Source organism: Bubalus bubalis, chromosome 12 (genome assembly GCF_019923935.1).
Source record: "Bubalus bubalis isolate 160015118507 breed Murrah chromosome 12, NDDB_SH_1, whole genome shotgun sequence".
NCBI classification, from domain to species: domain Eukaryota; kingdom Metazoa; phylum Chordata; class Mammalia; order Artiodactyla; family Bovidae; genus Bubalus; species Bubalus bubalis.
The window spans coordinates 71379091-71403063 of NC_059168.1; the positions used below are offsets into that span (position 1 = coordinate 71379091).

General features: G+C 39.0%; 1 protein-coding gene across 11 annotated transcripts in view; it reads right to left on the reverse strand.

Annotated features, from left to right (window-relative positions):
• The window catches only part of BABAM2 (BRISC and BRCA1 A complex member 2), a 474973-nt gene that overhangs the window by 384363 nt on the left and 66637 nt on the right, over positions 1 to 23973 (reverse strand). The gene's annotated exons all lie outside the window — the stretch shown is intronic.

Sequence of the window (23973 nt, forward strand, 5' to 3'; positions counted from 1 at the left end):
ACTTAATGATACTGAACATAAACTTAAAATGATTAAAATGGTAAATTTTGTGTGATATTTTACCACAATAAGAAAAAAACTAAGTAGGAGAACCTGCTCTATTGGCTATCAAAAATTACTATAAATCATTAAAGTACTGATATTGGTACAAAGATAGACAAAAAGAACAAAGAAACAGAAGACAGAGTCCAGAGAAAGACCCTCACATACCTGAACACTTGATTTCTAACAAAGGTAGCTCTACACAGAAGTGAGGAAAGAAAACTGTTTTCAATAAATGATGCTGGGTCAGCTGGACATATTGATACTTACAGTGAAATACACGAAACCCAATGCCTACCCTCATAACACTCCACAAAAATCAAGTCCAAGTGGACTGAAGCTCTGAATGTAAAAAAAAAGAAAGAAAAATATTTTAAGAAGATAACCTGGGATGGAGGGAGATGATGGAAGAATATCTTCAAGAACTTGGGGTGAACAAACAAGGACCTACTCTAAAGCACAGTGAACTCTGCTCAATGTCATGTGGCAGCCTGGAGAGGAGGGGAATTTGGGGGAGAATGGATACATGTATATGCATAGCTGAGTTCCTCTGCTGTCCACCCAAACTATTACAACATTGTTAATCAGCTATATTCCAATACAAAATTAAAACCTTTAAAAAAAGAACTTGGGGTGAACAAAAATTCCCCAAAAGCACTAACTATAAAGGAAAAGATGGGTAAATAGGATCACATTAATATTATTACAGATCTGTTCATCAAAAAATACCATTAAGGGAGTGAAGGTGGTGCGAGCGATAAAGAACCTGTCTGCCAATGCAGGAGACATAAGAGATGTGGGTTCAATCCCTGGGTCTGGAAGAGCCCCTGGTGGAGGGCATGGCAACCAACTCCAGTATTCTTGCCTAGAGAATCCCATGGACAGAGGAGTTTGGCGGGCTATAGTCCATGAGGTCGCAAAGAGTTGGACATGACTGAAGCAACTTAGCACACACATAAGGCAGTGAAAGACAACCCTCAGAGTGGGAAACAATATCTACAACATACAAAATTGATTAAAGCTCATATTCAGAATATATAAAGAACTCCTGTATAGTCAGTAAGAAAATGGCAATTAAGTTAGCAGATCCAAAGGGGAACTTTATAAAAGGGGATCCAAATGGTCAATAAACATATGAAAATGTGCTTAACTGAATTAGTCACCAGAAAAATACAACTTAAACCCACAATAAGTTACCACAACACACCCATCAGGGTAGTTAAAATTAAAATCTCAACCAAGTACTGACAAGGATGAAGACAAACGAGAACTCTTACACTCTGCTGGCAGAAGTATAAATTGGTACAGCCAGTTTGAAAAACCACTAGACAGTAGTAATTGAAGCTAAATACATATACAACCCTATGATCTAGCAATTTTACTCCTAAAATGATCCCAATTGATATGTGTACATATACCTCACCAAAAATGGGGCTTCCCTCATAGCTCAGTCGGTTAAGAAACTGCCTGCAATGCAGGAGACCTGGGTTCGATTCCTGGGTCGGGAAGATCCCCTGGAGAAGGGCATGGCAACCCACTCCAGTATTCTTGCCTGGAGAATCCCATGGACAGAGGAGCCTGGTGGGCTACAGTCCATAGGGTTGCAAGAGTCAGACACCACTTAGCAACTCAACCACCACCACCACCACCTCACCAAAGAATTTGTTGTTTAGTCACTAAGTTGTGTCCAACTCTTTTGTGACACCATGCCTCTGTCCATGGGATTCCTCAGGCAAGAATACTGAAGTGGGGTGCCATTTCATTCTCCAGGGGATCTTCCCAACCCAAGGATTGAACCTATATCTCCTATACTGCCAGGTAGATTCTTTACCATTGAGCCACCAGGTAAGCCCTCACCAAAGAATACAAAAATGTCAATAACAGTAGCAAGCTTTGAAAATAGCCCTAAACTGAACAACTAAACTAGAATTTCAAACTGAACAACCATATAAATGCCTATTAGCTACAGGATGTGTTTAGTCGCTCTGTCATGTCTAAGTCTTTGTGACGCCACGGACTGTAGCTCACCAGGCTCCTCTGTCCATGGGATTCTCCAGGCAAGAATACTGGAGTTGGTCGCCATGCCCTCCACCAGGGGTTCTTCCCAACCCAGGGATCAAACCCAGGTCTCCCACACTGCATGCAGATTCTTCACTGTCCAAGAATACTGGAATGGGTAGCCTATCCTTTCTCCAGGGGATCTTCCTGACCCAGGAATCAAACCAGGATCTCCTGCACTGCAGGCAGATTCTTTACCAGCTGAGCTACCAGGGAAGCTCAGGAAGCTAGGAAGACAAATTAGGATGTAATCATCAAAAGAAATATTATATACCAATAAAATAAATAAACCATATCTACAGGCAACAAGGTGGATAAATCTCACAAACATATTGCTTAAAGAGAGAATACATACTGTGTGTTTCCATTTATTTGAAATTCAAAACCAGAAAAAAAAACTATAATGTTTGTATACTGATAAAAATAGTGCAAAGAAAGCAGAAAATGATGACTACAAAAGTCAGAACAGTGGTCTACCAATGAGGGAAGAATGGGGTGGTGACTGGGAAGAGGCACATAACGGGTTTCTGGGGCATTGCCAAACATTGTATTTCTTGATCAGGGTAGTGGTAACTCAGACGTTCATGTTTTAATATTCATTAAGTTGTAAGAATATGTTTTAAGCTATCTATGGTTTAACAAGCCCTCCAGGAGACTCTAATGCACACTCGGTTTGACCACTGCTATGAATGTGTACCATGTCTAGGCTTAGTACTGATCACAGTAATCTGAGCTGGATTTTTTATTGTCAGTGGATTAACACAGCCACCTGCATATGCAACTTCACATTTTCCTTTCCCATGATACCAAATCATTTTGAAATAGTTTATTTTCATAATCTTCATCTCCTCTTTAATTGAATTTTTCTTAACTCTTATGGAGCCAGTAAGTTTTCTAAAAATTTCTAACTGGGAATACTCATTTCTTTACTCCAAATCAAATTATAAGTATTTGTTAAACATGAACATAAAGTGTTACACCTGGGACTTTCCTCTTGGTCCAGTGGTTAAGACTCTGTGCTTCTGCTGCAAGGGGGTGCAGGTTTGACCCCTAAAACGCTGGGCTGGAAGAAGCACAAGCTGGAATCAAGATTGCCAGGAGAAATATCAATAACCTCAGATATGCAGATGAGTGAGTGAGTGAAGTCGCTCAGTCGTGTCCGACTCTTTGTGACCCCATGGACTGTAGCCTACCAGGCTCCTCCGTCCATGGGATTCTCCAGGCAACAGTACTAGAGTGGGTTGCCATTTCCTTCTCCAGGGGATATTCCTGACCCAGGGATCGAACCCGGGTCTCCCACATTCCAGGCAGATGCTTTAACCTCTGAGCCACCAGGGAAGCGTGAAGAGGAACTAAAAAGCCTCTTGATGAAAGTGAAAGAGGAGAGTGAAAAAGTTGGCCTAAAGCTCAACATTCAGAAAACTAAGATCATGGCATCTGGTCCCATCACTTCATGGGAACTAGATGGGAAAACAGTGGAAACAGTGTCAGACTTTATTTGGGGGGACGCCAAAATCACTGCAGATGGTGACTGCAGCCATGAAATTAAAAGATGCTAACACCTATCCTGCTCAAACTCTTCCAGAAAATTGCAGAGGATGGTAAACTTCCAAACTCATTCTATGAGGCCACCATCACCCTAATACCAAAACCTGACAAAGATCCCACAAAAAAAGAAAACTACAGGCCAATATCACTGATGAACATAGATGCAAAAATCCTTAACAAAATTCTAGCAATCAGAATCCAACAACACATTAAAAAGATCATACACGATGACCAAGTGGGCTTTATCCCAGGGATGCAAGGATTCTTCAATATCCGCAAATCAATCAATGTAATACACCACATTAACAAATTGAAAAATAAAAACCATATGATTATCTCAACAGATGCAGAGACAGCCTTTGACAAAATTCAACATCCATTTATGATAAAAACTCTCCAGAAAGCAGGAATAGAAGGAACATACCTCAACATAATAAAAGCTATATATGACAAACCCACAGCAAACATTATCCTCAATGGTGAAAAATTGAAAGCATTTCCTCTAAAGTCAGGAACAAGACAAGGGTGCCCACTTTCACCATTACTATTCAACATAGTTTTGGAAGTTTTGGCCACAGCAATCAGAGCAGAAAAAGTAATAAAAGGAATCCAAATTGGAAAAGAAGAACTAAAGCTCTCACTGTTTGCAGATGACATGATCCTCTACATAGAAAAGCTTAAAGACTCACCAGAAAATTACTAGAGCTAATCAATGACTATAGTAAAGTTGCAGGATATAAAATCAACACACAGAAATCACTTGCATTCCTATACACTAATAATGAGAAAACAGAAAGAGAAATTAAGGAAACAATTCCATTCACCATTGCAACGGAAAGAATAAAATACTTAGGAATATATCTACCTAAAGAAACTAAAGACCTATATACAGAAAACTATAAAACACTGGTGAAAGAAATCAAAGAGGACACTAACAGATGGAGAAATATACCATGTTCATGGATTGGAAGAATCAATATAGTGAAAATGAGCATACTACCCAAAGCAATCTATAGATTCAATGCAATCCCTATCAAGCTACCAACAGCATTCTTCACAGAGCTAGAACAAATAATTTCACAATTTGTATGGAAATACAAAAAACCTCGAACAGCCAAAGTGATCTTGAGAAAGAAGAAGGGAACTGGAGGAATCAACCTACCTGACTTCAGGCTCTACTACAAAGCCACAGTTATCAAGACAGTATGGTACTGGCACAAAGACAGAAATATAGATCAATGGAACAAAATAGAAAGCCCAGAGATAAATCCACGCACATATGGACACCTTATCTTTGACAAAGGAGGCAAGAATATACAATGGATTAAAGACAATCTCTTTAACAAGTGGTGCTGGGAAATCTGGTCAACCACTTGTAGAAGAATGAAACTAGAACACTTTCTAACACCATACACAAAAATAAACTTAAAATGGATTAAAGATCTCAACGTAAGACCAGAAACTATAAAACTCCTAGAGGAGAACATAGGCAAAACACTCTCTGACATACATCAAAGCAGGATCCTCTATGACCCACCTCCCAGAATATTGGAAATAAAAGCAAAAATAAACAAATGGGGCCTAATTAACCTTAAAAGCTTCTGCACATCAAAGGAAACTATTAGCACGGTGGAAAGACAGCCTTCAGAATGGGAGAAGATAATAGCAAATGAAGCAACTGACAAACAACTAATCTCGAGAATATACAAGCAACTCCTACAGCTCAACTCCAGAAAAATAAATGACCCAATCAAAAAATGGGCCAAAGAACTAAATAGACATTTCTCCAAAGAAGACATACAGATGGCTAACAAACACATGAAAAGATGCTCAACATCACTCATTATCAGAGAAATGCAAATCAAAACCACTATGAGGTACCATTTCACACCAGTCAGAATGGCTGCGATCCAAAAGTCTACAAGCAATAAATGCTGGAGAGGGTGTGGAGAAAAGGGAACCCTCTTACACTGTTGGTGGGAATGCAAACTAGTACAGCCACTATGGAGAACAGTGGAGATTCCTTAAAAAACTGGAAATAGAACTGCCTTATGATCCAGCAATCCCACTGCTGGGCATACACACTGAGGAAACCAGAAGGGAAAGAGACACATGTACCCCAATGTTCATCGCAGCACTGTTTATAATAGCCAGGACTTGGAAGCAACCTAGATGTCCATCAGCAGATGAATGGATAAGAAAGCTATGGTACATATACACAATGGAGTATTACTCAGCCATTAAAAAGAATACATTTGAATCAGTTCTAATGAGGTGGATGAAACTGGAGCCTATTATACAGAGTGAAGTAAGCCAGAAAGAAAAACACCAATACAGTATACTAACGCATATATATGGAATTTAGAAAGATGGTAACAATAACCCTGTGTACAAGACAGCAAAAGAGACACTGATGTATAGAACAGTCTTATGGACTCTGTGAGAGAGGGAGAGGGTGGGAAGATTTGGGAGAATGGCATTCAAACATGTAAAATATCATGTATGAAACGAGTTGCCAGTCCAGGTTCGATGCACGATACTGGATGCTTGGGGCTGGTGCACTGGGACGACCCAGAGGGATGGAATGGGGAGGGAGGAGGGAGGAGGGTTCAGGATGGGGAACACATGTATACCTGTGGCGGACTCATTTTGATATTTGGCAAAACTAATACAATTATGTAAAGTTTAAAAATAAAATAAAATAAAATAAAATAAAAGATGCTTACTCCTTGGAAGGAAAGTTATGACCAACCTAGATAGCATATTCAAAAGCAGAGACATTACTCTGCCAACAAAGGTCCGTCTAGTCAAGGCTATGGTTTTTCCTGTGGTCATGTATGGATGTGAGAGTTGGACTGTGAAGAAAGCTGAGCACTGAAGAACCGATGCTTTTGAACTGTGGTGTTGGAGAAGACTCTTGAGAGTCCCTTGGACGGCAAGGAGATCCAACCAGTCCATTCTAAAGGAGATCAGTCCTGGGTGTTCACTGGAAGGACTGATGCTAAAGCTGAAACTCCAATACTTTGGCCACCTCATGCGAAGGGTGGACTCATTGAAAAAGACTCTGATGCTGGGAGGGATTGGGGGCAGGAGAAGGGGACGACAGAGGATGAGATGGCTGGATGACATCACTGACTCGATGGATATGAGTTTGAGTAAACTCCGGGAGCTGGTGATGGACAGGGAGGCCTGGCATGCTGTGATTCATGGGGTCGCAAAGAGTCAGACACGACTGAGCGACTGAACTGAACTGAACTAAGATCCTGCATTTTTCACAGCACAGCCAAAAACAATTTTTCAATTATATAAATTATATTTACAGTAATGCTTATTCCATTTTATATCATTTTTTAATTTTTACTTTATATTGGAGTATAGTCGATTTACAGTGTATTGTTAGTTTCAGGTATTCTTTTTTAGATTCTTTCCCACAAAGGTTACAACAGAATACAGAGTAGAGTTCCCTGTGCTATATAGTAGGTCTTGTTGATTATCTATTTTATATATAGAGTGGATATATCATTCTTTTTTATATTTGCTTTATAATATACAAGCATGCTTTATAATTAAATAAACTTGCATATATTAGGGGTTCATAATCAAATTATTTGAGGTTCATGATTGAACAAGATCACTGCTATAAGTTACAGAAAGGAGTCTCTCTCCTCAAGAACCTTGAACTGTAATCAGAAGACAAAAATCAAATCTGTGAAAGTCAAACAAGGCACAACTTAAATAACAACTCAAGACAACAATAGATACAAGTCACAAAGCAATTAACATGATTAATTGCCAAATTAGTGGCTAAAGAAAATAAACACAATAGAAGCTGAGGGAGCAGAGAAACCACTTTCAGCAGAAGGAATCAAAGAAGGTTCACTGGAATATAACAGGCCTCAAAGAATAAGTTGGGTCTGATCAAGACAGAGGAAGGAAAAATACCTACCAGCAAGTGTCCTTAACAGGGCAAAACCAAAGACACAAATAGTCTGCTAGAATAAAAGCTCTATAATGAACTAGAGTACTTTAAATCTTTGATCCCTTAGTGCTCAGCAGCATACCTGACAACACACAGGAGGTACCTGATAACTACTGCATATATAGTACAGGTGAGCAAGTGGAGCCAGAGATGACAAGCACACTTCAAGGTCATGTCAAAGTCAAAATAAGTTACATAAATGTCCTCGACAGATTCTTATTCCAATTGTGAAAATGCCGTTAATTCTTACACTAAAAAAAAAAAAAAATACGTAAGAAATCCCCAGGGACAAGGCCAACTTACATACTACTCCTTTACATTTAATGTATTATACAACATAAGTTTAGAAAAAGCAATTTTTACACTAAACACTTTTAATTTGTTCAATAAAAATATTCCTATAACAGTTTTATGCCACCATTTTCAATCCTTGACCCCAAACATGACCTAAATGGATGTATTCCCTATTCTCAGAACTCGGCTTTATATTCTGTATCATTTATATCCTATGTATCTAGATCTCAATCTCAATTCCTGCTCCTTACAAGAAAGGACTGGAGAGTGTTTATCTTGGCAGGCTCCAGTGGTTCAGATTCTCAAAGGAATGAACTAGCAGAGCCTTGATCTTTCTCTTACTGATTTTTCATGATACTCGTTTTATTTATGTTTGTATCTCCACAGTGCCTCACACTTACTAGCTGCTCAATATATGCTTTTCTAATAAAAAAATAAATAAATTTGAGTGAACATGAACGGTGCAAAGGGAAGGTACAGAAAAAAAACAGATGGGAAACTGGCAGGGGACAGAGAGAAGAAAAAACAACAAGCAAAAAATAGAAGAGTGAACTGCAGTGGAGACAGACAAGGCAGAGATAAAAATGGAGGATAGAATGGGAGAGCAGAGAAGAAGGGAAGCGGGGGAATTAACAGACTGCAGTGTCATTAAAGGATTCCCACTACTGTTGGTGAGAGGTGCTTTTTAAGATGAAAAAAAAATTTTAATTCTCAAATTCTTCTAAGTGATTATGAAAAGATTTAGTAATATTAATATAGATGTATCAAGAACTACAGGGCAATGGGATAAACACACTATCCATGTATTTTACATTGTTAGGTTGTTTTAGAGGATTTTTTCCTTAGATTGCCATCAGGGATATAACAGTTAAACACCATGAATTGTAAAGCCTTGTGTGAGTTAAACAGTATGTCTCTTCCTCAATTTCCTCATCTGTAAAATGGGGATGATAGTCACTTCATGGAGTTGTATGAGGATCCACTGACATGATACAGATAAAGTACTTAGAACAGATTCTGGCACAGAATAAGTACTCACCGTTAGAAGTACTGCGAAACAGTTTTGCACAACTGCAAAATCAAAAATATGGAGAAGGAAAGACTGTCTCAAACATTATTTTCATTAAAGCCTTAATTTCACTTGGGCAATAATTTTTAGAATTTAAAGCAACCACCAAAAAAACCTTCAGTGTACCTCCTCACCTCATTACTATGCCTTCTTTAATCTACAGACAAAAGTTATCAGAAGTAGTCCCACTGTGCAGAGACTGAATCAGAGCTGGGATTTCCCCAGGTGCCAACTCAAATGGAGCCCAGGATGCCCCTCAGGTTGCATAGCAGGGCCTATGGCAGAACAAAGAGTATCAGCTGGAAGATCTAAGTGGTGGCAGAGCCAGAAGAGACCGGAAGCAGCCCTCAGAGAGAGGCAAGGAAGAAAGCCTCAAGTCAAGACCAGAGACATACACACGTTTCTGACACACAGGAACAAACTTACATGTCACCACTTTATACCACCACCCAGTACACACACATGTGCTGAGTATGCACACATACAAGTGTACACAAGAGTGTGTATGTGTCTACATAAATTGAAAATTTTTTTGCTATAATACTACATGAAATGCACTGAAATTTTTTATTCAATTCTATCCTATTTGATATTTTTTAAAATGTGGATCAAGACCCACTAACATGATTTTATAACACACCAATGGATTACAACCTACCAAATGGTTTGCTACCAGAGCTCTGTCCAAAACAACCTCCAAGAATGTAGCTTCCAGAAAAATGAAGACAACAGTACTATACTACACAGCGGTCAAAGCTATCCATTGAACAAGTCACTCAGTTCTAGGTGTTACACTTTAAGAAGCAGAGAGGTTAACTGGATCACTTTCAGAAAAGCCAACAAGAATGGTAAAAGGACACAAATCATAGGGTATAAGCAGAGGTTATATGCCAGTCTACAGAAGAGAAAAACACAATACACGACAGCTACCTTCCTTTATTCAAAGTGCTGTCACGTGGAGGACTGATTAAGTTTGTTCCTTACTGTGTCAGTAAGCAGAAGTGACACAAAAGCACTTTCTAAAAGCACAGGTGCCCAATGAGTAGCCTTGGGACTCGAGATTTCCTGTGACTGGAGATACTAAGGCACAGCCTGAGTAGGTATGTAGCAAGGAAGCATCAGGAAGGGCTAATAGATCACATGGTGGATGTTAGGGTTTAATGCCTCCAATCCTGAAATTCTATTAACTCCAGACTAGATTAAGGTAATGTTAAACTATAATATGACCTCAAAGCCAACACCAGTTCTTTATTTTTTTTTTTTTTTTGGCGGGGGTTGGGGGCATATAGTTGCTTTACAATGTTATGTAAGTTTCTGCTGCACAACAAAGTGTATCGGCTATATGTATACATACAGCCCCTCCCTATTAGACCTCCCTCCCTGCCCCCTATACCACCCATCAAGGCCATCACAGAGCACGGCTCTGCGCTATAGCTCAGCTCCCTGTGCTACACAGCAGGATCCCACCAGCCACCTGTTTTACACACGGCAGTGCGCATGCATCAACCCCAATCTCCCAGTTCATTTCCCTCTTTTCCCCTCCATGTCCACCCGACCATTTTCCACATCTGCGTCTCTATTCTGCCCTGCAAATACTTTCATCCATACCATTTTTCTAGATTCCACATATATGCATTAATATATTTGTTTTTCTCTTTACAACTATATTAAGTTTTTATAAAGAAACAAATTCTACCATGAACTACATTAAACAATTTGAAACGGCAAATGTTAACATTTTAACAAAAAATAGTGTAATAAAAATTGACTAAATGTGCCTGCTGCTGCTGCTGCTAAGTCGCTTCAGTCGTGTCCGACTCTGTGCGACCCCATAGACAGCAGCCCACCAGGCTCCCCTGTCCCTGGGACTCTTCAGGTAAGAACACTGAAGTGGGTTGCCATTTCCTTCTCCAATGCATGAAAGTGAAAAGTCAAAGTGAAGTCACTCAGTTGAGTCCGACTCTTCGCGATTCCATGGACTGCAGCCTACCAGCCTCCTCCACCCATGGGATTTTCCAGGCAAGAGTACTGGAGTGGGGTGCCATTGCCTTCTCCGAAATGTGCCTAGCCCAGTCAATAAAAACCTTCATCAGTTACAAGGAGAGAAAAACTGAATTACCACCCAAGTCACTGTCATAGTGTTAAGATGTTTACCTACTTAGAAAATATAAATCTATACATAGCTGTATCAGGCAAAAAGCAAAAAAAAAAAAAAAATTTTTAAATGAACAGGAATAAAGTAAGAAGGTTTCCCAAAAAAGAACTATATTGTAAACATTCTCTCCTTACTCAAAAGTCATGCTTCTTTGGTCTATATGCAGAAAACATAAATAAAATAAGGATGCTCTCAGTTTTCACTGACCCACTAATTGAAAACTTTAGTAATTTTGAGAGAAGTCTGCATTCTTACAACCTCCTACCATATTTTTCTATTGTATTTGTTTAAAAAGGAAAAAAATTATCTCAGATTATCCCATGTGTAGCTAGCAATTACTTATCACTAGTGTACCACCGTCTCACCGCTCAGAATTCTGAAAAGGCCAGCTCTTAGACTGTTAGAATGCAGAAACCCCCTGAACAGTGATACTCAAAGTGAGACCCATGGACCAGTACTAGACTACAAACTATTACTAATCCATGATGAGACAAGAATAGATACTAAGAGTAAGAATTTGGAAAATTTTATAACAATTTACAAGTGCAGTTTTAAGTCTGGTGAGTTTAACATAAAAAAAGCCATGCCTTGTATATCATGTGTCTTTTTTAATTTCATTTTTTGACTATTTCCTTTTTATTATATTTTATAAAAGTAGGACTTGGTGACAGACTGGAAGCTTTTTAAAATTCTAGTCCTTCACCAAAGACAACTGAGAAGCATTTAGCTAAATATCCTTTATTTAAATGCTGAAGGTCTTTGATTATAAAGATAAACTGCTTTACTTTGAAGTCCCCCAGTCCCTCCACTCACTTTGGTTTTCCCACTATAGTAACAAACACTATTAATTTATTCCTTGCCAAGTGTTCTTTTGATATCCCTGCTAAACTGACAGTAATATCAATATAGTTCATTGCTTATAATTTATCATCAGATTATCTGACTGCTCAGAATTTGTAACACTACTTCATTTGTATCCAGATGTAGTTCCAACATGTTCTTGGATTCATTCCTTTTAAAAAGATATTAAGTAATTTGAGATCCAGTTTGAAGGGAATCACCCAATCTTATAATATGACTGCTGGCAGAATCTGTGGCAGCAAGTCACAATGTTTTAGAAAGTCTAAAGAAAGTATCGCTCAAGTCTAAATCCTAGGGCCTCCACACCTGAAGTAGTGGCCTGCTGCATCCTGAACTCATGATTAAAGATCTGATACCTCTGCAATTCTGCCAATCTACCTGGACTCTCAATTCTCCATTTGAACTATTTTGGTCCCCATAACTCTTTCCTGACTTACATGTTCTTTCATTTCTTACACAAATAAGTACAAAGATGGATAGAATACATACAGAGTCTTCCTTAATGGAAAAGGAAATGACAACCCACTCCAGTATTCTTGTCTGGGAAATCCCATTGACAAGAGGAGCCTGGTGGGCTACAGTCCATGGTGTCACAAAAGAGTCAGCCATGACTTAGTGACTAAACAACAATAACAAGTCCCCCCTTAAATGCAGTTCCCCTTTCCAAGATTTCAGTTACCAATGGTCAAAGTCCAAAGGAATTAACGGGAAATTCCAAAAATATACAAGTCATAAGTTTTAAGTTTCATGTCCTTTCTGAGTAGCAGGATGAAATTTTCGGCCATCCCATAAGGAATTCCCAACAATCAATGCAGTCTGCTCCTGACATCCAGTCACCGACATTGTCAGGATTCAATGATCCAGGATCACCCCAAGCAGATGATCCTCCTTCTGACAAATGGTCAGGTCGTGAGAAGCTAACACCAAGTCACAATTCCTACGTCATTCACCTCAATTCACCTAATCATGCTGGCATTTTATCGTCTCACATCATCCTAAGAAGAAAAAGGGTGCTCACAATATAACCTGAGAGAGACACTGCAGGCACTTAATTTTCAGTTCAGTTCAGTTGCTCAGTTGTGTCCGACTCTTTGTGACCCCATGGACTGCATGCCAGGCCTCCCTGTCCATCACCAACTCCCAGAGTTTACTCAAACTCATGTCCATTGAGTCAGTGATACCATCCAACCATCTCATCCTCTGTTGTCCCCTTCTTCTCCCGCCTTCAATCTTTCCCAGTATCAGCGTCTTTTCCAAAGAATCAGTTCTTCACATCAGGTGGCCAAAGTATTGGGATCTTCAGTTTCAGCATCAGTCCTTCCAATGAATATTCAGGAATGATTTCCTTTAGGATGGACAGGTTGGATCTCCTTGAAGTCCAAGGGACTCTCAAGAGTCTTCTCCAACACCACAGTTCAAAAGCATCAACTTTTTATAGTATATTTTATAACTGTGTGTGTTTGTTAGTTGCTCAATCGTGTCCTACTCTTTGCGAGTCCATGGACTATAGCCCACCAGGCTCCTCTGTTTATGGAATTCTCCAGGCAAAAATACTGGAGTGGGTTGCCATGCCCTTCTCCAGGGGATATGCCAGACCCAGGGATTCAACCCAGGTCTCCTGCATTGCAGGCAGATTCTTTACGGTTTCAGCTACCCAGGAAGCCCCATTGTTATAACGGGTCTATTTTATTATTGTTGTTAACCTCTTATTGTGACTAATTTATAAATTAAACTTTATCATAAATATGTGTGTAGAGAAAGAAAACCATACATGTAGAGTTCAGTACTATCTGTAGTTTCAGGCCTCACTGGGGGTTTCTGGAACGTATCTCTCATGGATAAAATGAGGAGAGGAGGGGAACTGCTGTAGTTATAAAAACCTGCCAAGAACAAACAATTCCCGAAGATATTTTTATTACACAAAAATATGATCAATACTACTCTGAGGAAAAAGTTGAATAAATATACAAGGCTGTACTATAAGAAAATTCCAGGATGCCAATAATTACATACTTTTAGTTAAGATTTGCAATATCACTTAAGCTTCCAACTGTTCAATAACCTGAATAATGGAAAAAAGCAGAAAAAAAAAAAAAAAAGGAACTACGAAGGAGTCTGAGATTTAGGTCAAAGAATGAATCAGTGACAGTCTTAATAAAAAAACTACATGTTTTTAACTTCTGCTCCAGTTTCAACTATAAAATTATATTCTCTCCCCATAGTCTTTTTGATTTGTAGACATCTACAAACTCTTGTCAAATTATCTAAAATGCTGAGAGCTAGCTCATTTGTAGTAACTTATTGCCTAGAAAATGTTATTTCAGACAGCTTTTTCTGAATAACTTCAACTACTGACCTCTTTCTGATGTTTAAGTTTTAGTCTCAACTGTCTAACAATTTCTAAAATCTATCCAGTAAATGGGTTTTGTTAGTGTCATATATAAAGATGTTTCACAAATGTAGATGGTCAAAACACCCGTTCCCCAGCATACTGTATTAATAAGTGATTTTTATCTTTTTCTGGCCAATGCTTTCATGAAAAATAAACAACATCTGATAAAGAAGACCCAGGATCCAGTCCTATCCTCCACCACTTATCAGCTAAGTAACCCTGAATGAGTTGCTTAACCTCTCTGAGACTTATGTCCTCACATGTTTTAAAAATATATACACATAAATTTTAAGGGATGATTATAAAAACATTCCTCATGGATTTACTCTAGACAAAGAAAGCCAATGAAAAGAGAGCTTTATACTATTCACAAATGCTAAATACATTTATCACTCATTTCTTTATGGTAAAAGACAGGCAGATATACAAAAAGATATTGTCTATTTAGAGCTCTGAATCTACTGTTCAATTCACAATAAAACAAATTTTATATTCCTTCCAGGAATACTACTGAAAGTTCCGTCATTATTACAATATAAAATATACTCACACAATAATCCTGATGATAAACCTACACCAGGAAAAGCAAAAAGTGAAAAATACGCTTTTTCTAGAACTTCATTCTTCCTCAAGTTCCATTTCTTAATACTAAGACAAATATCTCCTGCTACTGTCTCATCCCACTGGGCTCCTACAGCAGAAACTGTTCTTAAGCCAAATCTACCTTTTTTTAAAATAAACACAAGCCAAAAAAAAAAAGCTTTTACTATAAAAAACTACAATAATACGGAAATGAAAGTACCAAGAATCCCTTTACTGCTCACACTCCTTCCCTTTCCTAAGTTAAACACTGAAAAAAGTTTGTTTAATATCCTTCCAAACCTTCCTGTGTACACTTAGAAATTCAGAGGTATACATAAGGGCTTCCCTGAAGGCTCAGCAGTAAAGAATCTGCCTGCAATGCAGGAGACCCAGGTTTAATGCTTGGGTCAGGAAGATCCCCTGGAGAGGGCATGGCAACCCATGCCAGTACACTCTTGCCTGGAGCATTGCATGGACAGAGGAGCCTGGTGAACTACAGTCCATAGGGTCACAGAGAGTCAGACACAACTGAGCAACTTAGGACGCACACATGCATGCAGGTATACACAGTCATATAGTACCTGTTATGCTGTAGACTGACACTTAAGCTACTTGGCATTCAGTCCTGATCAACATTCCTTTAGTGGCACTTTGACAGTACAGGCAATACTTCCCAGAGGTGAGCCACTGAGATTACTCCACTCACAGCACAGTTTCTTAGAGCTTCAAAAAGTATTTACCAAGTGCCTACTTTGTGCCATCTGCAGGGTTTTAAGTTTTGAACAAAACAGGTATGGTGCCTGCCCTCATAGAGCTAAAAGTCTGGCAAGACACAGCATTAAATAATCAGCTGTGCACATAATTTCAAATGGCAGTAAGTGCTAAAATAACATGTTACAGAAGAACACAGCCAGGAGATCTAATTCAGACAGAGGCTGGGGGACTCCTCTGAAACTAAAAAAAGCTGCATGCAAGATAAATCTGAAGCATTACAAAAATCAGACAATCAGTAATGGCAAAGAATGAATCAGAAAAAGGAAGAAGGTGAGCAAAAGCCCCACCTGGAAAAGGTCTGGGGCCTTCTGGGAACAGAGAGGTCAGTGAAGCTCAGGGAAGGGAACAAGGAGGAAAGCAACACAAGATAAGGCAGAACAGGGGAGAGGAGCCCAACCACATGGCAAATCAATGAGCATTTGGAGATTTTATTCTAAGAGCAAAGGGAAGCTGTTCAATAATTCTGAATGAGTCACAGGATCTATTTTTTATTTTTAACTTAAATTCATTAGAATTACAGAGAAGACCTAGAGCACTTATGAAGAGACTAGTTAGATAAGAGTTGATGCTGACAATGTAGATGGAGGGAAATGGGTAGACGAAATCAAACAGCCTCTGAGAAGAGTTGATGAGACTAAAAAGAGACGCACTTCAAGAGGGAGAGGGCATATGTATACCTATGGCTGATTCATGTTGATGTATTGCAAACCAACACAATATTACAAACCAATTATCCTACAAATAAAAATAATTTAAAAATTTTTTTTAATTTCCTTGAAAAAAAGAAGTAAAGTAACCTTGAAGTCCACACTCAAGGTTGGGTTAGGGGTCTGTTTCAGTAGCTCCCTTTACATAGGAGCCCTTCTCAATGTCTGGATACTGGCCTCTGGTTTTCTTCACCCTTTCTTCTCTCTGATCTTTCCCTCTCCCAATTTAATCTCCCCATATTGCCCTTCTGCCTCCTTTCCAGCCCTTCTTTTTTCCCTCCATAACCTCCTCCCTTATTTAGATACAATATGAAATGGAAATCATTTTTAAATATCTATTCTCCTTAATGAACAGTTCTTAATTTAAAATCTGGAGGATTCAAACATGTTTATACACATTCACCAAAAGACATGAACCAGAATGTCTACATCAGCACTATTCACAAAAGACAAAAACTAGGAGCTTCCCTGGTGGCACAGTGGTAAAGAATCCGCCTGCCAATGCAGGAGACACAGGTTCAATTCCTGATTCAGGAAGATCCCACATGTGGCGGAGCAACTAAGCCTGAGCGCCACAACTACTGAACCTGTGCTCTGGAGACTGGGAGCCACAACTACTGAAGCCCACTAGTGCTAGAGCCTATGCTCCGCAACAAGAGGGGCCACTGCAAAGAGAAGCCCATACATAGCAACTAGAGCGCACCCCTGGTCACTGTAACTAGAGAAAAGCCCATGTCGCACGGAAGACCCAGCAGAGCCAAAAATTAAATAATTTTTTTTTTTTAAAAAGACAGAAACAAGGAGCTACCCAAATATCCTCCAACAGCCAAAGAGATAAACAGGTGTGTTCAAATAATGGAATACTCCTTGCTCAGCCAGGAGAATCAATATATCCACCACAATGTAGAATCTTACAAACGTAACGTTGAACAAAAGAAACCAGACACAAAATGGTGTCTTGTGGAATATAAATCCTACTTGTACCAGATTTTTTTTTAAAAAAAAGCAAAACTAATCTATGCTTTTAGCGGGCAGGATAGTAGTTTTGTGTGTGATGGAGAAGGAAGAGTGCCAGAAGGATGTCTAAGGAGCTGGTAATGTTCCGTTTTGGGGGGTGCTGATTACACAAATGTGTTCAGTTTGTGAAAATTCACAGTTATATTCACATTTGATTAAGTGTAGTCTTCTGAATATATTTTGTACTTCAATAAAGTTTTTTAAATCAATGAGCTTAAAACTTTAATGTCCAGGAGAAGTGAGCAGTAGCAACAACTAGCCACTTTTTTGATCCATGATGCCCTCATGGATCATTAGAACCTCAAGATCCTAATGACTTACTTTGTTTACCCCAGGAGACAACTGTGATATGGTTCTGAACCTGGAACCATGAAATCCACTCTCAGATTCCCAGCTTTATACTTAATGCTCCTCTACTGGGCTGGGTCCTATTCTAGGCACTGAGGACATAGCTGTGATGCCAGATGAGAAGCCTGCCTTCTCTGAGGCAACAAATACATGTGTGTGTATGTACATTTATTTCAAGTTTATGTGTGTGTGAGTGTGTGTATGTGTGTGTGTATATATATATGCTTGAAATTAGCAAAAAGGCAGATACTGTAATGGAGAAAAAGAGGGGAGACCTGCTTTTGATGGTATCATCTAGCTAGATGACCCTGAACAAGTCACTTAACTTACTTGAATCTCTCAGTTACCTCATTTGCCTTAAGAGATTATTATAAGGATCAAATGTGATAATATCTTTCAAAGCACTTATAATGATAGCATTATTAATGATAACAGCTCTTATCATATTACTGTCCTTACTGCTCAGTATAAGAGGGCTTCCCTGGTGGCTCAGATGGTAAAGAATCTGCCTGTAATGCAGGAGCCCTAGGTTTGATCCCTGGGTGAGGAAGATCCCCTGGAGAAGGGAATGGCTACCCACTCTAGTATTCTTGCCTGGAGAATCCCATGGACAGAAGAGCCTAGTGGGCTATAGTCTATGAGGTGGCAGAGTCAGACACGACTGAGACTAACACTTTGGGGCTTCCTAGGTGGTGCTGGTGGCAAAGACTCACCTTAGTGGCAAAGACTCGTCTCGTCAGCAGACACCAGAGACAAGGGTTCAATTCCTGGGTTGGGGAGAGATCTCCTGGAGAAGGAAATGGCAATCCATTCCAGTATTCTTGCCTGAGAAATTCCATGGGCAGAGGAGCCTGGTGGGCTACAGTGCATAGGGTCACATAGAGTAAGACACAGCTGAAGGGACTTAGCATGCACATGCTCAATATAAAGTTGCTTGAGTTAACCAATCCCAGCCTGGTCTACACTAATACAGAAATAATAACAAGGAATAGTATTTTCTAGGTCACTAATTCTCAATAAAAAGGCTTCTATTCTAGCTAGAAGCAAGTGTATTGATAACAGGCTCTCCACTCCCTCTAAAGAAGCGCTGACACAAAGGCCTGACTCAATTTCAGCACAGCCGTCTCCAGCCTTTAAAGAGAAGCAAGCACAGACAGACAGAGCTAAGAAAGAAGGCAAGACAAGTGACATCACCTCAGAGTTCAAATTAACCAACCAAATAAAATATATGCAGTACCTTCATTTATCACCTGGTACGTTCTTGGTACCACAATGAATCAAGGTCCATACTAAAGATATGGTGGCATAACTAAAATCAAACAAAAACAACAAATTCAGGGGAAAGCAAAAGGGCTGTAAAAATCAGAGACTTAGTTTCAAATTCTGGTTCTGCCATGTAACAGCTTGAGACCCTTACCTTGACCTCTCAGGACTGCTTCCTCACCTGTAACAAGAGGATGCTAATATCTACACCTTATGCAGTGATGTGATGTGCAGGAGGTTATATACCTAACTTGCCTAGCCAAGATTATTGCTACTATTATTGCTACTATTGTTGCTACTATTATTGCTACTATTGTTGTGACTATTTTATAGACAGAAGTCCACTAAAAGCCACTCATATACAGCCCAAATTGTCAACAGGTTCATCCCCTCTATTTTTCCTGACTGTATCCCTCAGTCCTACACAGAACAGAATGTACTCAGCCACATTTACACCATAAAGCTAAAAATACAGTGTGGACACAAACCCATGTGCTTGCACAGACTGAAAAGGTAAAAAAAGCCTCTTTGAGTTTTAAGACCCTCAACTGTTTGTAAAACTATGAAGGTGTTCCCCTTGCTATTATTCTGGCTAATAATAAATCAGGGCAGCCTCTTTTACAGAAGCTAGTTTCATAAGAATTTACAGTTCAAGAATAAGTTCACAACTTCAGTACTGTTGTAGCTTTCCTCACAGTATTTAATTTAGTTTGCCTTCTCAGCCAAAGACTTAAATCAAAGCATAAATTGAAGGGGGAAAAAATGGTGAAAGATTGATAGCCTTTTCTCTAAGGTCAGGAACAAGACAAGGATGCCTGCTTTCACCACTTCTATTCAAAACAGTACTGAAAGTCCTAACTAGAGCAGTTAGGCAAGAAAGAGAAATAAAAGGCATCCATACTGAAAAAGAAGCAAACTACCTCTGTTTGCACATGACAAGGTCATACATTTAGAAAACCCTAAAGATTCCACCAGAAAAAAAGCCGTTAGAACTAATAAATAAATTCATCAAAGTTGCAGAATACATAATTAACACACTAAATTCTGTTACAGCTCCATATATTAACAATAAATAATCTGGAAAGGAAATTACAAAAACAATCCCATTTACAATAGTATCAAAAGAATAAAATACCTAAGGATAAACTTAACCAAGGTGCAAAAGACTGGAATACTCAAAACTAAAAAACATTTCTGAAAGAGATTAAAGGCACAGATAAATGGAAAGACATTCTATGTTCACTGAAGACTTACTATTGTCAAAATATTGATATTACCCAAAGCAATCTATAGATTCAACGCAATGTCTATCAAAATCTCAATGACATTTTTTGCAGAAACAGAAAATGCTATCCTAAAACTCAAATGGGAACTCAAGGGATTCACAAATACCCAACACAATCCTGAAAAAGGAGAACAGAGTTGAAGGTCTCATACTTTCCAACTTCAAAACTTAATACAAAGCTATAATACTCAAGAGTGTGGTACTGGCATAAAGACAGACATACAGACAAACTAAACAGAATAGAGAGCCCAGAAATAATCCCTTGAATATATAATCAAATGATTTTCAACAATAGTACCAAAAGCATTTAATGGGGAAAAGATTGTCTTTTCAACAAACAGTGTTGGGAAAACTGGATATGCATGGGCAAAAAAAAACATAAGTTGAACCCCAATCTTATGCCATACCCTAAAATATTTAATTCAAAACTCAAAATGGATCAAAGACCTAATTACAAGAGCTAAGATGATAAAGCTCTTAGAAGAAAACACAGGGGTAACGCTTCATGACACTGGATTCTGCAATAACTTCTTGGTTTAAAAGAGAAAAAAAAAAAATTCTTGGATATAACACCAAAAGAACAGGCAACAAAAGAAAAAACAGATAAGCTCAACTTCAACAAAAGTAAAAAACTTTATGCATCAAAGGATATTGTCAACTGAGTGAAAAGGCAACCCATGGAGTGAGAGAAGGTATTCACAAATCAAATATCTGATAAGGAATTTGATATCTAGAATACATAAAAAAACTCCTAGACAACATCAATGAAAAAATGTAAATAGGCAAAGGACTTGAACAGACATGTTTCCAAAGAAGATATATAAAATAGCCAATAAGCATATGAAAAGATACTCAACATCATTGAGGAGATGCAAATCAAAACCATAATGAGATACCACTTCATATACATTTGGAAATTATTTAAAAAAAAATTTTTTTTAAAACCAACAAGTGTTGGTGAGGGTGTGGAAAAACTGCAATCCTGTGCATTAGGGGCAATGCAGAAGGCAGCAGCCACTGTGGGAACAGTCAGGTGGCACTAGTGGTAAAGAATCACCTGCCAAGCAGGAGACACAAGAGATGCCAGTGTGATCCCTGGGCTAGAAGGTCCTCTGGAGGAGGAAATGGTATCCCATTCCACTATTCTTGCCTGGAAAATTCCATGGGCAGAGGAGCCTGGAAGGTTACAGTCCACGGGGTCGCAAAGAGTCAGACACCACTGAGTGACTGAACATAAAGCACACTATGGAAAACAGTATGGTGATAACATAAAATTATCATATGATCCAGAACTTCCACTTCTGGGTATATTCCCAAACTGAAAATAGGGACTCAAACAGATGTTTGTACTCCCATGTTTATAGCAGCATTACTCACAATAGCCAAAAGGTAGAAGCAACCTAAATGTCTATCTATGAAAGAGTGGATAAACAAAATGTGGCATATACATGCAATGAAATATATTCAGCCTTAAAAATGAAGAAAATCTTGGGAATTCCCTGGTAAGAACTCTGCACTCTCACTGCTAAGGACCCAGGTTCTATCCCTAACCAGAGAACTAAGATCCTATAAGAATTAAGATCCTCAAGATGCAGCCAAAAAAAAAGAAAAAGAAAATAAAAATTTGACACATGCTATGGATAAAACTTGAAGATATTATGCTAAGTGAAATAAGCCAGATACAAAAAGACAGATTCTTCCTGAGTTCACTTACATGAGGTACCTCAAGTGGTAAGATTCAAAGACAAAAAATAAAATGGTGACTGCCAAGGCTGAGGGAAGGGAGGAATGGGCAGCTCTTGTTTAATGTGAAAGTATGTAATGACACTGAACTGTACACTTAAAAATAGTGAAAATGGTAAATGTATGTTATGTATATGTCACCACATTAAGTCCCAAATTGAACCTACATGTTCATACTTTACTGAAACACAAAAATGTTTAAATAATCCTTTTTAACTGAAGAAGTGTTAGCAGGCTACAAATTTGTCTACAGATGAAACAAGCAATTTTTCTGAGGGCAGTATATCTACTTAATAGTAGAACATCAAAATGTTTCCCAAAACTTCTACTTGATTCAAGATCTCTTATCAATAAGTTGGCAAGAGCAAAGGTTGAGATAAAAAACCTTTTCAGAAAACAAAAGGGATACGTTTTTCAAAAAGTCAAGAGAAGCAAGGTCAATGGGAAAAACAACTTTCATAACATGCCATTAGAAAGATAACTAAATGACTCAGGAAATGTGGCCCTGGAAAGGAAAATTACAAAATTATTTCTCAAGACCATGGCATCAAAAAGCAAGATAATTCAAACAACATGGAAGCTTAAAAAGGGGGCTGTGTTACTTGGACATAGGGGGTCCTTTAACATGTAAGTGATGGCACAGGAACACTTAATTGGAGCCTTGAAACAAACTGATGTGCCTATTAGCATGTATTGAAAGAGCCTCACTTTAATCAGGCCATTTACAAATTTTTCATTTTAATTAAACAAAAACTAGTCAAAAAATACTACCTTAAAATTGCACATAACAGAGAGGACAAAAATAAGGGTAGGAGTGATTTTTTTGTTCCCTTGAACAATGCAAAGTACAGCCAGGAACTGACTAAATGAATCTTCTGTTCTTTCCTTCACACATTAAATTGGCTACTTCCCTCTACTTATTCCCCTTACCCAAAAGAAGCCACCCTGAAATGAAGTCACTATAAGGCACGAAAAGCCCAAGACTGATAATCATCTAAAACTCCAGACTCAGATTTATCCTAGCACTCACCACCCCAGACTCTGTGGGAAGACTGTGGAATCCTAGCAAAAGTTCCCAAGGCTAGTGATGGCAGAGTTCACTGGGTCAAAGACAGTATCACCACTCTGACTTTTTCCCCAAAAATCCTAAGTACAAAATATAAAATAAATGACAGCTCTTTGAAACATTAAAAAGACCCATTAACTGTTTCATTAACATTATTTATATTACATAGTATACTATTATCGGAGAAGGCAATGGCACCCCACTCCAGTACTCTTGCCTGGAAAATCCCATGGATGGAGGAGCCTGGTGGGCTGCAGTCCATGGGGTCGCTAAGAGTCGGACACAACTGAGTGACTTCACTTTCACTTTTCACTTGCATGCATTGGAGAAGGAAATGGCAACCCACTCCAGTGTTCTTGCCTGGAGAATCCCAGGGACGGGGGAGCCTGATGGGCTGCCGTCTATGGGGTCGCACAGAGTCGGACACGACTGAAGCGACTTAGCAGCAGCAGCAGCAGCAGTATACTATTATGATCAGAAGAAGGCTGCTCAGGACAAAGATCTTAGACAAGTACAGAGTATGGGGCTGGGGCAGAGGAGGACGTGCTTCTAATGGTTGAAACAGCTCAAGGACTAATTCCTAGAGGATGACCTGAACATGGTGACAGCATTCAAAACGTCAACACCATGCACCGTTCACTAGGTTTCTAGATGCTTCGGTACCTAGATAAGCACCCTGTTGTTGCTGCTGCTGCTGCTGCTACTAACTCACTTCAGTCGTGTCCGACTCTGTGCGACCCCATGGACCTCAGCCCACCAGGCCTCTCCGTCCATGGGATTCTACAGGCAA